Source organism: Erinaceus europaeus, chromosome 8 (genome assembly GCF_950295315.1).
Source record: "Erinaceus europaeus chromosome 8, mEriEur2.1, whole genome shotgun sequence".
Lineage (NCBI taxonomy): Eukaryota > Metazoa > Chordata > Mammalia > Eulipotyphla > Erinaceidae > Erinaceus > Erinaceus europaeus.
Genome location: NC_080169.1, coordinates 15,093,698 through 15,111,254, shown reverse-complemented (window position 1 = coordinate 15,111,254; position 17,557 = coordinate 15,093,698). Strand labels below are relative to the sequence as shown.

At 45.2% G+C, this 17,557-nt stretch overlaps 1 non-coding gene and 1 pseudogene across 1 annotated transcript; one reads left to right on the top strand and one right to left on the bottom strand.

The window, feature by feature from the left end:
- Nucleotides 1-1,530: 1,530 nt before the first annotated feature.
- LOC103121571 (small ribosomal subunit protein eS12-like) lies at nt 1,531-2,337 on the bottom strand (annotated as a pseudogene).
- Nucleotides 2,338-3,866: 1,529 nt separating this feature from the next.
- Nucleotides 3,867-4,000, top strand: LOC132540086 (small nucleolar RNA SNORA21). The gene has a single exon (XR_009551350.1). It is a non-coding gene; the product is annotated as a small nucleolar RNA SNORA21 (small nucleolar RNA).
- The last annotated feature ends 13,557 nt before the right edge of the window (nt 4,001-17,557 follow it).

Sequence of the window (17,557 nt, the reverse complement as noted above, 5' to 3'; positions counted from 1 at the left end):
ACCAGATAGAAAACAACACTGCAGGTTAATCCTGTTTTCGAGTGTAGGTGTAACCTACCTGTGTGACACATGGGGAAGTCAAGTCCTCCCTGCCTTGCTGGGGCTGCCTTACAACAGAAAAGGCAGAGGCCTGTCTACTTAGAGAGTAAAAACACATAAGATCATCATCTTGATAGATTTTAAGAAGGCAGGTAGTAAAATTCATTGTGTGAAAATATAAGCATGACCTAAATTTTTTATTAGTGATTTAATATTGATTTAGAAAATTAGGGAGCTGGGCGGTAGCTCAGCAGGTGAAGCGAACATGGCAGCAAAGTGCAAGGACCAGCATCAGGATCCCGGTTCTAGCCCCCCACACAAACACTCCCCACCTTCAGGGGGTTCGCGTTCACTTCACAAGTGGTGGAGCAGGTCTGCAGGTGTCTATCTTTCTGGCCGCCTCTCTGTCTTCCCTTCCTCGATTTATCTCTGTTCTATCCAACAGCGACAGCAATAACAACTATAATAACAATAACAATGATAAACAACAAGGACAACAAAAAGAAAAAAATATGGCCTCCGGGAGCAGTGGATTCATAGTGCAGGCACTGAGCCCAAGTGATAACCCTGGAGGGCAAAAAAAAAAAAAAGATACCACAGTACCAGAGTTTCTTTTTTTTAATATTTAATTTTTAAAAAATATTTATTTATTTTCCCCTTTGTTGCCCTTGTTGTTGTTCATTGTTGTTGTGGTTATCACTGTTGTTGTTGATGTCGTCGTTGTTAGGTAGGACAGAGAGAAATGGAGAGAGGAGGGGAAGATAGAGAGGGAGAGAGAAAGATAGACACCTGCTGACCTGCTTCACCGCCTGTGAAGCGACTCCCCTGCAGGTGGGGAGCCGGGGGCTCGAACCCGGATTCTTAAGCGGGTCCTTTCACTTTGAGCCAAGTGCGCTTAACCCTCCGCTCTACCGCCCAACTCCCCCACAGTTTCTTTCAGTACAGTGGGGGCTGCCTTATTCATGCAAGGCGGGTGCTCTATTTTCTTTCTTTCTTTCTTCCTTTCTTTTTTTTCTTTCTTTTCTTTCTTCCATTCTTTCTTTCTTTCTTTCTTTCTTTCTTTCTTTCTTTCTTTCTTTCTTTCTTTCTTTCTTTCTTTCTTTCTTTTTCTTCCAGGGTTATTGCTGGGGCTCGGTGCCTGCACTCTCATCCACTGCTCCTTGAGACCATTTTCCCCTTTTGTTACCCTTGTTTATTGTTGTTGTTGTTGTTGTTATTATTCTTGTTGTTGTTGGATAGGACAGAGAGAATAGAGGAGGGGAAGACAGAGAAGCGGAGAGAAAGACACCTGCAGACCTGCCTGTGGAGCGACCCCCTTAGGCGGGTATTTGCGCTTGATGTTATGCGCTCTTAACCCAGGTTTCCTTGTTGCAACCCGCTGCGCTACCACCTGGCACCCCTTGTTCTTCTTTCTTTTTTTTTTGCCTCCAGGGTTATTGCTGGGCTCGGTGCCTGCACCACGAAACCACCGCTCCTGGAGGCCATTTCCCCCCCTTTTGTTGCCCTTGTTGTAGCCTTGTTGTGGTTATTATTGTTGTTGATGTTGTTCGTTGTTGGATAGGACAGAGAGAAATGGAGAGAGGAGGGAGGAAGACAGAGAGGGGGAGAGAAAGACAGACACTTGCAGACCTGCTTCACCGCTTGAACCGGGATCCTTATGGCGGTCCTTGCACTTTGCGCCACGTGGGCTTAACCTGCGCTACCGCCTGCACCCCCCTCCCCCCCCTTTAACCACAGCACTGCTCAGTTTTGGCTTGTTATGGTACTAGGGATTGAACCTGGGACCTTGGGACTTCAGGCATGGAAGTCTTTTTTTGTTTGTTTTTTGATAAAAGCCAATTTTATTTATATTTTTTTTATTTCTTGCATTTGAAGTATTCCTCGATGACATCTTTGGCCTCAGATTCTTTGCCACAGTCCTTAACTACTACACAACTGAAACCAACGACCTTATGAGGTTTGCCCGGTCAGTTTTACAGAGCTTACCCATTCTCCAAGTTTCTTAAGGTCATCAACCTTAATTAGGTTGATCTGGTGTTCATCACAGAGAGCCTCTACCAACTTGATATGCATAGGCTCATTACAGTTGGACGGAATCACACAAAAGTGGTCTTGGCGCTTGTCTAAGGCTTTGGCAGCTTTGCGAATGCCGCGTGCTAGGCCATCGTGCATGAGGGCGGTTTTCAGCACCTCTTGTAGAGTGGTATTCACGCCCATTACACCTCCAGCACTAATGCCTTCCTCCGCCATGGCGGTGGGTTAAGGTTGAAGCCAAATCTTAAATACACCGAGCCTCCACCTCCCTGTGTCCTGGAGGTGGCAGGGAAAGAGACGGTATGGAAGTCTTTTGCACAGTAATTATGCTATTTTACCTGCCCACACTCTATTATTAAGTCTTCTCATCTGGGAGTCGGGCCGTAGCCAGTGGGTTAAGCACACGTGGCGCAAAGCGCAAGGACCATTGTAAGGATCCTGGTTCGAGCCCCTGGCTCCCCACCTGCAGGGGAGTCACTTCACAATCAGTGAAGCAGGTCTGTAGGTGTCTCTCTTTCTCTCCCCCTCTGTCTTCCCCTCCTCTCTCCATTTCTCTCTGTCCTATCCAAGGACGACTACAACAATAAAACAAGGGCAACAAAAGGGAAAATAAATAAATATAAAAAACTTTTTTTAAAAGTTATCTCCCTGTTTTCCTTTGCTTTGGTTTCTTATTTATTTAATTTATTCCCTTTTGTTGCCCTTGTTTTTTATTGTTATAGTTATTATTGACAAACACCTGCAGACCTACTTCACCACCTGTGAAGCGACTCTTCCTCAGGTGGGAGCTCGAACCGGATCCTTACGCCGGGCCGGTCCCTGTGCTTTGTGCTTAACTCGCTGCACTAACGCCCGACTCCCTCTCTCTTTTTTTTTTTAATTTTTTAAAATTATTTTTTATTTTATTTTTCCCTTTTGATACCCTTTTTTTTTAAAAATTATAGTAGTTGTTGATGTCATCATCATTGTTGGATAGGACAGAGAGAAATGGAGAGAGGATGGGAAGACAGACACCTGCAGACCTGCTTCACTGCCTGTGAAGTGACTCCCCTGTAGGTGGGGAGCCAGGGCTGGAACCGGGATCCTTACGCCGGTCCTTGCACTTTGTGCCATCTGCACTTAACCCATTGTGCTAAAGCCCAACCTCCCTTTTTTTTTTAAAAAAAGATTTTATTTATTTATTAATGAGAAAGATAGGAGGAGAGAGAAAGAATGAGACATCACTCTGGCACATGTGTTGCCTGGGATTGTACTCAGGACCTCATGCTTGAGAGTCCAAAGCCTTATCACTGTGCCACCTCAAGGACCACCCTGCCTTGGTTACTAAGGGAATAGTTTACCCTCCTTCTCAAGGCTAAAACTCCTCCATGGTCTTTGCAGGTATCTCCTTCATGAACACCTTCATTTTCTCTTCCAGCACCAGTGACACTTGACTAGTTGATGAATCCAAGTCTTGGCATTTAGTGTATGCAAAACAACCTCCCCCATGCTAACACCCTTTAATCCCCAGACTGGATTTCAATCCTAATTCTACCCCTCACTCTAGGCTATGTGTATAGTTTATTGATGAACTATTTTTCTCATCTGAAGGCATGGTAGGCACCTCTTCAAAAAAATTGAAAACTCGTGGTCTGGGAGTTGGCACAGTGGATTAAGCAGTGGACTTTCAAGCATGAGCTCCTGAGATCAGTCCCCGGCAACACATATACCAGAGTGATGTCTGGCTCTTTCTCTCTCCTCCTATGTTTCTCATTAATAAATAAATAGAATCTTAAAAAAAAAAATTGAAAACTGCCCTTTTGAAAGCACTCGCTGGGCCTCTTACTAGTGACCCATTGAACCGCCAAGAAAGGGAAGAGTGAAGACAACACTTTTGGTGAAGCGACAGCATGTTGTGTTGTTTGCTTCAATCGGTGGTGTGACAAGTTACGCCACATTTGGTTACTGTTTGGGCTTGTGAATGGGTGGGGAGACGTGGGTCTCATAGGACAACTGAACAGGCTTCCTGCTTCTGGTGTGGGTGACATGGCATGGCCACAGTCAAAAAAGGCAAAACAGGTCCATGAAGGATGATAAATGACATAATGGGGGTTGTATTGTTAAGTGGGAAACTGGGGAATGTTATGCATGAACAAACTATTGTATTTACTGTTGAATGTAAAACATTAATTCCCCAATAAAGAAATAAATTAAAAAAAAAAAAAAAAGGCAAACCAGAGCTCAGAAAGAAGGTACATCTAGCAGTCGTAATTTGACAACGAAAGTCATACTGGAGAAAAGATGGTGTATTTCTATATTTTGAAGACAATGTGGGTGTCATCGTAGACAATAAAGGGGAAATGAAAGGTTCTGCCATCACAGGACTGGTTGCAAAGGAGTGTGCAGACATATGGCCCAGGATGGCATCCAATGCTGGCAGTACTGCAGATTCTTCAGTGTATTTGTAAAAAATAAAAACTTGGGGGTCGGACGGTGGTGCAGTGGGTTAAGCGCATGTGGTGCAAAGTGCAAGATCGGGCGTAAGGATCCTGGTTCGAGCTGTTGGCTCCCCACCTGCAGGGGAGTCGCTTCACAGGCGGTGAAGCAGGTCTACAGGTGTCTGTTTTTCTCTCCCCCTCTCTGTCTTCCCCTCCTCTCTCCATTTCTCTCTGTCCTATCCAACAATGAACGACATCAACAATGGCAATAATAATAACCACAACGAGGCTACAACAAGGGCAACAAAAGGGGGGAAAAATGGCCTCCAGGAGCGGTGGATTCATGGTGCAGGCACCGAGCCCAGCAATAACCCTGGAGGAAAAACAAAACAAAACTTAAACTTATTTGTGGGAGCCGGGCAGTCGTGCAGTGGGTTAAGCGCAAGTGGCACAAAGCAAGAGAACCAGCTTAAGGATCCTGGTTCGAGTCCCCAGCTCCCCACCTGCAAGGGAGTTGCTTCACAGGCGGTGAAGCAGGTCTGCAGGTATCTATCTTTCTCTCCCCTTCTCTGTCTTCCCCTCCTCTCTCCATTTCTCTCTGTCCTATCCAACAACAACGAAATCAATAACAACAATAATAACTACAACAATAAAACAACAAGGGCAACTAAAGGGAAAATAAATAGATAAATAATTATTTAAAAAAGAAAAAATATTATATTTAAAAAAAACACCCTTATTTGTTTCCCCTCCAAAAAAAAAATTGAAAACTAAAGCATTGGACTCCTGATGACCCCCATTTGATCCCCAGCATCCATCCTGACAGAGTGATGGTCTGGTTCTCTCATTCATAAATAAATATATTTTAATTTTTGGGTATCATCTTTATTTATTGAATAGAGACAGCCAGAAATCAAAAGGTAAAGGAGTGATAGGGAGAGAGACAGAGACACCTACAGCCCTGCTTCAGCACTGAAGAAGCATTCCCCTCCACACGTGGGGCTTGGGGGGGCTTGAACCCCGGTCCTTGCACATTGTAACATGTGCTCTCAACCAGGTACACTACTAACCAGCCTCCAATCTTTTTTATCTTATTTTTTTATATATTTATTTATTTTCTCTTTTGTTGCCCTTGTTTTTTTATTGTTGTAGTTATTATTATTGTTGTTATTGATGTCATCGTTGTTGGATAGGACAGAGAGAAATGGAGAGAGGAAGGGAAGACAGAGAGGGGGAGAGACAGACACCTGCAGACCTGCTTCACCACCTGTGAAGTGACTCCCTGCAGGTGGAGAGCCGGGGGCTCGAACTAGGATCCTTATGCCGGTCCTTGCACTTAACCCACTGTGCTACCAGTGTTTCCTTTTTATAAATAAAAATTAAATCTTAAAAACCCACTCATCTTTCTAAATTTCCTTCTGGGCCATGGCTTTGCGGTCCACAAGGTGGTACAGTGGATAAAGCTTTGGACTCTCAAGCATGAGGTCCTGAGTTTGATCCCCGGCAGCACATATACCAGAGTGACATCTGGTTCTTTCTCTCTCTTCTCCTTTCTCATTAATAAATAAATAAAATATATATTTTTTAAAATCCTGCCTTATATTAATTTATCCTCCCATTAATTCTCATATTCAAGGTAGCACAAGGCCCTGCAGAATCACCTTCTTCTCCTCCTCCTTCAGATTTATCTACTTAATAGCACAAGGCACACAGAAATAACAAAACAAACAAGCAAACAGAGCATTCTCTGGATATGCTGTTTCAAGGATCAAACAAGTGTAGCCACTGTGACACCTTCCAGGTTAGCAAAATCTTGTTCTTAAAAGCTGGTGGGCCTTTCCCTTCTACCTCAACCTTTTCCAGTGGGCTTCAGGACAAATCACTCCTCCCACCCGGCCCCCAAGCCCACCTCCCCCCACCTCCACGCAACCGTTGCAGTAGGGTAGGTTGCATAATGGTTATACAAAAAAACTTTCATGCCTGTGGCTTTAAGATTCCAGGTTCATTCCCCCGTACTACCTTATGTCAGAGCTGAGTAATGCTCTGCTATACTTAGTTAATTAATATTTGAACGGATCTCACTGTATCCAGGGGTCCCCACTTAAATTTATCTTTCCACTTCTCATGGCCCTTGAAAGCTTTAGCTGCACCAGCCTTTCTAAACCACGAAGCACTTCTGAGATATCAAGGAAACAGCGAGAGGAAGGAGCCCAGAGCCTACCAGGTGGGAGGTAATGAGACCGGTCAAAACCAGAACTTGCAGGATACAGGGCTAATCACTTCCCTAAGGACCTAGAGGAAACCAACTGGATCCAGGATGGCCACTAAAAGTTCCCTTATCCTACTCCTAGCCTCATTAAGCTGTCATTATAATCACATCTCCAAACTATCTGGGAGGGGTTCCACGGTGTATGGGACATTAAGACTATCCAGGTGGGCGGGTGGTAGCGTAGCGGTTAAGCGCACTTGTAGCAAAGTACAAGGACGGGCCTAAGGATCCTGGTTCCAGACCTCTGCTCGCCACCTGCAGGGGAGTCGCTTCACAAGCGGTGAAGCAGGTCTGCCGGTAACTATCTTTCTCTCCCCCTCTCTTGTCTTCCCCTCCTCTCTCAATTTCTCTCTGTCCTATCCAACAATAACAGTAACAAGAACAACAGGAAGGGTAACAAAGGGGAAAAATGGCCTCCAGGAGCAGTGGATTCGTAGTGCAGGCACCGAGCCCCAGCAATAACCCTGGAGGCAAAAATAAAACAACAACAACAAAAAAACTATCCCAAAAGGGATACAAATAGTCAGAAAAGGGAAGGAACCTAAATTGATGTGTGTGCACGTGAATAATAATTAGTCTGTTTCCTATATAATCTGGGACAATGCACATTCACCCCCAAATCCTCCCATACTCCAAGTTTATCTCCTAACATTTCCTCATTTCTATGACTTCGTTCTCTCTCCCCTTTCCAATAAATCTGACCAGTGCAAGCCACCTCTAAATCTCCTTGTACTTTCTCTTAATGTGTATTTTCACCTTTATCCACCACAAGATAAATGGATAAATCTGTACCGTCACTTACTGGAGTCTTTATTTTTAAATTTTTATTATGTATTTTTATTGGGAGTAGGGCGGTAGCAGCGGGTTAAGTGCACGTGGCACAAAGCGCAAGGACCCGCAGAAGGATCCTGGTCCGAGCCCCTGCTCCCTACTAGGGAGTCGTTTCACAGGCAGTGAAGCAGGTCTGCAGGTGTCTTTCTCTCCCCCTCTCTGTCTTTCCCTCCTCTCTCCATTTCTCTCTGTCCTGTCTTATGACGTCAATAACAACAATAAAAAGGGCAACAAAAGGGAAAATAAATATTAATTTTTAATTATCTTTATTAATTAGATAGACAGTCAGAAATCAAGAGGGGAGGAGATGATAGGAGGAAAGAGTCAGACACCTGCAACAATGCTTCACCACTCGCAAAGCTTTCCCCTGGTAGCTGGAAACCCGTGGCTCGAACCTGTGCGTTGTAGCATGTAAGCTCAACCAGATGAGCCACCACCTCGCCCCTTTACTGGAGTGTTTTTTTAATATTTATTTTATTTATTCCCTTTTGTTGCCCTTGTTGTTTTATTGTTGTAGTTTTACTGCAGTTTTATCCTTGAATTCTTTCTGGACTCTTGATAACCTGCACCAGGGTTTAAGGTGTACTTTCTCTTATCTTCCATGACCTCATTCTCTACCATCTCTTTTTAAAAATTTTTAAAAAATATTTATTTCCCTTTTGTTGCCCCCCCCCTTTTTTTTGTAGTTATTATTGTTGTCATTGTTAGATAGGACAGAGAAATGGAGAGAGGGGAAGACAGAGGGGGAGAGAGAAAGACAGATACCTGCAGACTTGCTTCACCGCCTGTGAAGCGACTCCCCTGCAGGTGGGGACCCAGGAGCTCGAACTGGAATCTTTCAGCCAGTCCTTGCACTTTGCGCCACGTGCGCTCAACCCACTTTGCTACCGCTCGACTCCCTCGAACCCGGATTCTTACGCCGGTCCTTGCGCTTTGTGCCATGTGCGCTTAACCCTCTGGCTACTACCGGACTCCCTCTCTATCATATCCCTCTCTACCATATCTTATGGTGAGACAACCTGAAGCCTTGTCCACGATAGTATAGATTTGGGGGGTGGGTAATATTTGCTGAGCTATATTTTTTTCAGTGCTGAAAATCTTTTTTTTGTACCAGCGCACTGCTCAGCTCTGGCTGATAGTGGTGCTGGGGACTGAACCTCTGAACCTGGGACATGGGAACTTCAAGCAAGAGAGTCTGTTTGCATAGCCATTATGCTATCTACCCTTACCTGATTTTTATTGGTTCCATCTGATAGTAACTAGTTCTTTTTTTTATTTTTGCCTCCAGGGTTTTTGCTGGGGCTCTGTGCCTGCACTAGGAATCCACTGCTCCTGGAGGCTGTTTTTCCCATTTTGTCGCCCTTGTTGTTAACTCTTGTTGTTGTCGTTATTATTGTTGTTGTCGTTGTTGTTGCTGGGTAGGACAGAGAAATGGAGAGAGGGAGACAAAGAGAGGGAGAGAAAGATAGACACCTGCAGACCTGCTTCACTGCCTGTGGGGAGCCAAGGGCTCGAACCCTGATCCTTAGCACTTAAACCTCTGTGCTACCGCCCAACTACCATCTCTCTTTTTTTTTCCTCTTCTCCTTTCTTTCCAGATAAAGGGTGAGAGACAGAGAGGGAAAGAAAGAGATTCTACAGTATTACTCTGTCTGTGAGGCATTTATTTGTACAGTCCAGTATTTGGGTTAGTGAGAGGCCAGGCCTGGAATCTGGTTCCTCTAATATGGTGCTTTATTAGGTAAGCTAACTCTTGCCTCCCCTTCCCTCCCCCCATCTCTTTTAAATGCAAATATTCTAGGGAGGGATACTTAAGTAATCTTAAAATGCTTTGTTGTGCAGAGTTGGAGGGATAAAGTCATTATAAGGGACTTGGTTGCCCCACCCTTCCAGTCCACAGATTTTGTCTCTGTATGAAAATGTTCAAACATGTTATTTTTTCTGATTGGGTTTCTCATTCCTAGTATATTAGAGCTTAAGGCGAAGATAGAACAGTTACTAAATGCCCACTGTCCGTCCCCTACTAGACCCTAGGCGCTGGAACCCCATCTCCCAACAAGGCTGAACCAGCTCTGGGCTAGAAATCAAGGGAGCCTGTTTTCTTCTTTAAAACAAGCCCAACATTCTGGGGATGAGATTTAATTTGCTTTTGTTGTTGCTGTTTTGCCTCCAGGATTATCGCTGGGACTCAGGGCCTGTGCAACAAATCCACTGCTCCTGGAGGCTATTTTTTCCCCCTTTTGCCACCCTTGTTTTATTGCTGTTGTGGTTGTTTTTATAGTTGTCACTGATGGCGTTGCTAGATAGGACAGAGAGAAATGGAGAGAGGAGGGGATGACAGAGACAGAGACCCTCTGTGCTACTGCCCGACCCTCTTAATTTACTTTAAAAAAAAATTTTTTTTTTAACCAGAGCTCTGTTCAGCTCTGGCTTGTGGTGGTGGTGGTGGGGAAATTGAACCTGGGACTTTGGAGCCTCAGGCATGAGAGTCTGTTTGTATAACCATTATGCTATCTACCCTCCGCTCTTAATTTACTTTAATGATTTTTTTCTTTTTATATATATATATTTATATATTTTCCCTCTTGTTGACCTTGTTGTTTAACATTGTTGTGGTTATTGATGTCGTTGTTGTTGGATAGGACAGAGAGAAATGGAGAAAGGAGGGGAAGAGAGAGAGGGGAAGAGAAAGACAGACACCTGCAGACCTGCTTCACCATTTGTAAAGTGACTCCCCTGCAGGTGGGGAGCCGGGGGCTCGAACTGGGATCCTTATGCCAGTCCTTGTGCTTGGCGCCACGTGTGCTTAACCTGCTGCACCACCGCCCAATTCCCTTTAATGATTTTTTTTAACTTTTTTTTTTTTATCTTTATTTGTTGGATAGAGACAGTCAGAAATTGAGAGGGAAGGGGGTAATAGAGAGACAGAGAGAGAGAGAGGGAAGGGGGTAACAGAGAGACAGAGAGACACTTGCAGCACTGCTTCACCACTTGTGAAGATTTCCCCTTGCAGGTGGGGACCAGGGACTCGAACCTGGGTCCTTGCTCACTGTAACATGTACACTCAACCAGATGCGCCACCACCTGGCCCCTACTTTAATGATTTTTAAAGATAAAGAGAGGAGCCAGAGAAACATTCTGGTATATACTGTAGCAGAGACTGACCCTGGAACCTCACTTATATAAGTCTCATGCTCTACAATAAAAAAGCTTTTTTTTAATATTTATTTATTCCCTTTTGTTGCCCTTGTTGTTTTCTTATTGTTGTTGTAGTTATTATTATTGTTGTCATTATTGATGTAGTCGTTGTTGGATAGGACAAAGAGAAATGGAGAGAGGAGGGGAAGACAGAGGGGGAGAGAAAGATAGACACCTGCAGACCTGCTTCACTGCCTGTGAAGTGATTCCCCTGCAGGTGTGTGTGTGTGTGGGGGGGGCTCGAACCAGGATCCTTATGCTGGTCCTTGTGCTTTGCGCAATAAAAAAACTTTTTTTTGCCTCCAGGGTTATCACTGGGCTCAGTGCTTGCACCATGAATCCACTGTTCCTGGTTCTTTTTTTCCATTGTTGTTGTTACTGCTGTTGTTGTTTTATAGGACAGAGAGAAATGGAGAGAGGAGGGGAAGACAGAGAGGGGGAGAGAAAGACAGACACCTGCAGACCTGCTTCACCGCTTGCCAGAGGCTGGACCTGGGATCCTTGAGCCAGCCCTTACTCTTTGCACTATGTGTGCTTAATGGGGAAATAGAGAGGGAGAGCCCTGCTTTACCACTTGAGAAGCTTTTCCCCTGTAGGTGTGGATGGGGACTCGAACCCAGGTGCATTGTAACATCTGTGCTTAACCCAGGTGCACTATCACCTGGCAACCCTCCCCCATATTCTACAAATTGAGCTATTTCCCTAATCATGGGGCTAGGGGGTGGGGTGAAATTTAGAACAAGAGCTTATTTATCGTTCAGTTCCTGATCTCCCTTTTTTCTGCAATGCAATGTTTGTCAACAGAGTGGACCTCCTATCAATAATTTTACCATCATTAAAAAATTTTTTTGGGAGTCGGGCTGTAGCGCAGCGGGTTAAGCGCAGGTGGCACAAAGCGCAAGGACCAGCATAAGGATCCTGGTTCCAGCCCCCGGCTCCCCACCTGCAGGGGAGTCGCTTCACAGGCGGTGAAGCAGGTCTGCAGGTGTCTATCTTTCTCTCCCCACTCTGTCTTCCCCTCCTCTCTCCATTTCTCTCTGTCCTATCCAATAACAACCACAGTAATAACTACAACAACAACAACAACAACAACAACAAAAAGACAACAAGGGCAACAAAAGGGAAAATAAATAAATAAATAAAATTTTTTAAAAATTTGCCCCCCCCTTTGTTGCCATTGTTTTTTTCATTGTTGTTGTAGTTATTATTATTGTTGTTATTGATGTTGTCATTGTTGGATAGGACAGAGAGATATGGAGAGAGGAGGGGGAGACAGAGGGTGGAAGAGAAGGATAGACACCTGCAGACCTGCTTCACTGCCTGGGAAGTGACCCCCCCCCCCGTAGGTGGGGAGCAGGGGGCTCGAACTGGGATCCTTAAGTGCGCTTTGTGCCACGTGCGCTTAACCCACTGCACTACCGCCTGACCCCAATTTTACCATCATTTAAAAATCTTATTTATTTATTGACAATTGTTAAATTTATATATATTTACCAGAACATTGCTCAGCTCTGGCTTGTAGAGGATTGAACCTGAGTGAGACCTTGGAGCCTTGGGCATGACAATCTCTTTGCGTCACTATTATGCTATCTCCCCTACCCAACACATTTTCCTTATTAACGAATGGGTGAAGAGAAAACCCTTGGTCAGGGGGTGGTACAATGAGTAACACCCTGGACTCGCAAGCATGAGCTTCCCAAGTTTGATTCCTGGCAGCACATGTCCAGAGTTATGTTCTGGTGTTCCCTCCCTCCCCTCCTCTCTCTCTCAATAGTAAGTAAATAAAATTCTGTGCTTCCAGAGGTGGTGCAGTGGATAAAGCATTGGACTCTCAACCATGAAGTCCTGAGTTTGAGCTCTGTCAGCACCTGTACTGTTGGGTAGTTGCCATCTCCCCCTGGCTTCTTCTTATCCATATGGCTATATAGGGATTTACTGATCCAAAGGTTTGGTCTATTTACATAAATCACTTTTACATAAAGCACTCCAGGGCATTGGTGGTTCAGTTATAGGATTCTCGCCTGTTCCGCCCCCTCCTTGTCACACTCTGATTTTCACCAGTCACTTTTCTCTCCACCCTCTCTATATCACATCCTGTTTCCACCCTACTTGGAGAGTATAAAAACAGCTGCTCTTCTGATTAAAGACACTTGGAAATTGCTTTCCGGCTCCGAGAGTTCCAGAGTGTATCTCCTGCGGAAGTTGGTGCAGCACGCGTTCCTGATCCCTCTCCCACACAGCAGCCTAGATCAGCTCCAGTTGAGTTCTCTCCAACCCAGAGAGCACTAGCTCGGGAAGAAGTACCCTCAGGCTATCCCGGCACTGTACCAGAGTGATGTCTGGTTCTTTCTCTCCTCTTATCTTTCTCATAAGTAAATACATAAATAAATAAATAATCCCCCCTCCCCGTTTTTTACCAGCTCTGGTTTATGGTGGTACAGGGGATTAAACCTGGGACTTTGGAGTCTCAGTCATGACAGTCTCTTTTCATAACCATTATGCTGTCTCTCCCTACTCAAATAAATAAAATCTTTAAAAAATATTTTATTTATTTATTAATGAGAATGATAGGAGAAGAGAGAGAAAGAACCAGACATCACACCGGTACATGTGCTGCCAGGGGTTGAACTCGGGACCTCATGCTTGAGAGTTCAGTGCTCTATCCATTGATCCACCTCCCAGATCACATAACTAAAATCTTAAAACAAATAAATAAAATCCTTAAAAATGAAAAGAAGTGGTCCGGGAGGTGGTGCAGTAGATAAAGTATTGGACTCTCAAGCATGAGTTCTTGAGTTAGACACCTGGCAGCACATGTAACAGAGTGATTTCTGTTTTTTTCTCTCTCTGGGTCCTTGTGCACTGTAACATGCGCACTCAACCAGGTGTGCCACCACCCGGCCTCAGTTCCTCCCCGTCTCTATCCAATAAATCTATACATAAAATATGTTTTAAATTAAGTTAGCACGAGCCCAGGTCGTGACTCTCAAGCTTGGCTGTACATTGGGATCATCTGTGGAGTTCTAAAGCCCCAGGCCAGGCTGGCCCCACCTCCACAGGTTCTGTTTGAACAAGTCTGAGATGTAGTCTGGATTACAGAGCTTTACAGATTTCTATCGGTGAGTCCCCATCCCCAAATACAAGGGGAAAACTTCAGGAGTGGTGAATCAGTGTTGCAGGTATCTCTTTCGCTCTTCCTCTCTATCTCCCTCTTCCCTTTCGATTTCTGATAGTCTCTATACAACAAATAAGTAAAGATAATACAAATTTAAAAGACAGATACAGAGAGAAACTCAAGACAGGGAAGAGAAAGAGAGAGGAACAGACACTTTCAGACCTGCTTTACTCTTGCTGGTGGGGAGCAGGGACTTGAGCCCAGATCCTTGCTCATGGTAACGTATGCGCTCAACCAGGTGTGTTACCACCTGGCCACCAGTTTCTTCTGATTAACCCGCTCTGTGTTCCAACCAGCTGGGCCTACCATTGAAGACTCAGAGTTACATTGGCCTACCCCTGTGTCTTGGGTTGATGACACAGGATTTGTTCACAACCGCCAGGACCCACAGAACACCTAACCTCATGATGTGATCTCTACCTTGTTCTTTTTCCTTTCTTTCTTTCTAAAAGATTATATATATATATTTTATTATTTTTTAAAGATTTTATTTATTTATGAGAAAGATAGGAGGAGAGAGAAAGAACCAGACATCACTCTGGCACATTTGCTGCCGAGGATCGAACTCGCGACCTCATGCTTCAGAGTCCAATGCTTTATCCACTGAGCCACCTCCCGGACCACTTGTTCTTCTTTTTCATTCTGTCCCTGGAGGAGCCAGCCTTTATTCACCACTTCCCAGCTCCTGACCATAAAGTCTTGTTTCTCTACCTGTGTGTGTGTGTGTGTGTTTTCTCTCTCTCTCTCTCTCTAATTTTTATTAGGTAGGACAGTAGAACAGAGAGAAAATGAGAGAAGATAGGGAGATAGAGGGAGAGAAAGACACCTGCAGACTTGCTTCACTGCTTGTGAAGAGGATGTCTTGCAGGTGGGGAGCAGGGGCTCGAACCTAGGTCCTTGCACTTGGTAATATATAAGGCTTTGTTTCCTCTCTCTCTTGAATTATATTTATTTATTATTGAATAAAGATATAAGTTGAGAAAGAGGAAGAGGTAGGAAGGGGAAAGAGACAGAGACACCTGTAGCTCTGTTTTACCACTCGTGAAGCTTTCCCCCTGCAGGTGGGGACCAGGAGCTTGAACCTGGGTCACCACTTCCTGACCTCTTAAGACTTGTTTCTCTAGATTCTGCACCTGCAGGAACTTTTGAGTCTGTTCTTTCTGTTGTTTTCTCCTTCTCCTTTTTTCTTTTTAAAAATTTATTTTTGCGGGACTGGGTGATAGCGTACCTGGTTGAGTACACATTACAATGCGCAAGGACCCAGGTTCAAGCCCCTGGTCTCCACCTGCAGGGGGACAGCTTTGCTCATGGTGAAGCTGGGCTGCAAATGTCTGTCTCTCTCCCTATTTTTCCCTTCCTCTCAATTGCTGGCTGTTTCTATCCAATAAATAAATAAAGATAATTAAAAATATATAAAAAATTTGTTTTTGATAGGACAGAGAGAAATTAAGAGAGGAGGGAGTGGTAGAGAGGGAGAAGAGGGCAGGACTAGATAGCATAATGGTCATGCAAAGAGGCTTTTATGCCTGAGGCACCAAAGTCCCAGGTTCAATCCCCAGCACCAGTATAAATCAGAGCTAAGCAGTGCTCTGGTTAAAAAAAAGAAAAAAATGAGGACCTGCATGGTGATATGTGTGCTTAACAGGGTGCTTCACCGCTGAACCTCTTTGTATAATAACCATGCTTTCTTCTCAGTGATACTTTAGTGATTTAATGAACACGTAGTCATATAAATAAATGCAGAAAAGAAGGATAGGAATTTGGGGAGATTGGTCCAGGAGGTGGCATAATGGGTAGAATGTTGGACTGTCAAACCTGGGGTCCTAAAGTTGAACCTTAGCATGGCATTTGCCAAAGTGATGCTCTGGTTCTCTTTCTTTTGCTCCTCTCTCATAAATATATTACTACTTAAAAAGAAGGAGGAGGAGGAGGAGAATAAAGTGGAAGACAGCATTGTATTTATGTGAATGTGTGTGAGGAACATGTGATGAGAAGAATAAACAAGAAAGAATAGCACTGAAGTCATGGAATGAACCAGCATCTTGTGCCAGCCTGCTGGCAGAAAGTCCACAAGATAGCGCACTGCTTTGCCATGTGCATGGCTCTGGTTTCAGCCTCACCCCACCACACTGAAGGAAGAGTTAGTGCTGTGATTTTTTTTTTTTTTTTTTTGCCTCCAGGGTTATTGCTGGGGCTCGGTGCCTGCACTATGAATCCACTGCTCATGGATTTTTTTTTTTTTCTATTTTGTTGCCCTTCTTGTCATTGTTATTACTGTTGGATAGGACAGAGAGAAATGGAGAGAGGAGAGGAAGACAGAGGGGGAGAGAAAGAAAGACACCTGCAGACCTGCCGCTTGTGAAGCGGCTCCCCTGCAGGTGGGGAGCCGGGGGCCTAGAACCGGGATCCTTCCGCCAGTCCTTGCTCTTTGCGCCAGGTGCGCTTAAGCCACTGCACTACCGCCAACTCCCAATAAAAAGGTTTTTAAGTTGATTATGAATTTTTTTTTCTGAGTAAGGTGTTCTAGGGCTGGCATACACACACACACACACACACACACACACACACACACACACACACACACCTACCTTGAGTTTTTCATGTTTGGCTATTGGGGATGGGAAGAGGGAACAATGGCTAAGAGTAGGAAAAGGAAGAAGTAGTAACAAAGCCTTAGGCTTGTGAGGGTTGGTGGTGGTAATGATGAATGATGATGTTAAGTGACTGCTTTTGCCACACAACCAAAAATTAAAGGTGACTTTTTTTTTTTTAGAGGCAGAGGCAGAGCAGAGGCAGAGGCAGAGGCAGAGGCAGAGGCAGAGCAGAGGCAGAGGCAGAGGCAGGGCAGAGGCAGAGGCAGAGGCAGAGGCAGAGGCAGAGGCAGAGGCAGAGGCAGGGCAGAGGCAGAGGCAGAGGCAGAGCAGAGGCAGAGGCAGAGGCAGGGCAGAGGCAGAGGCAGAGGCAGGGCAGAGGCAGAGGCAGAGCAGAGGCAGAGGCAGAGGCAGGGCAGAGGCAGAGGCAGAGGCAGAGGCAGAGGCAGAGCAGAGGCAGAGGCAGAGGCAGAGGCAGAGGCAGAGCAGAGGCAGAGCAGAGGCAGAGGCAGAGGCAGAGCAGAGGCAGAGGCAGAGGCAGAGGCAGAGCAGAGGCAGAGGCAGAGGCAGAGGCAGAGGCAGAGGCAGAGGCAGAAAGAGTGTGAAAGAGTTTACAGCGCCAGAGGCTGGCCGGGCGGTAGCAGCGCGTGTTAAGCACCTGTGACTCAAAGCACAAGGACCCGAGCAAGAATCCTGGTTCCAGCCTCTGGCTTCCTACATGCAGAAGGTTCATTTCACAAGCAGTGAAGCAGGTCTGCAGTTGTCTTTCTCTCCCTCTCCCTTCCCCTCTTCTCTTGATTTCTCTCTGCCCTATCCAACAACAATGACAGCATTAACACCAACGATAACAACAAGGGCAACAAAAAGGGGGAAAAATGGCCTCCAGGAGGAGTGGAGTGGCCCCTGGTCCCCACCTGCAGGGGAGAAGCTTCACGAGTGGTGAAGCAGTGTTGCAGGTGTCTCTATTTCTCTCCCTCTCTATCACCCCTTCCCTCTCAATTTC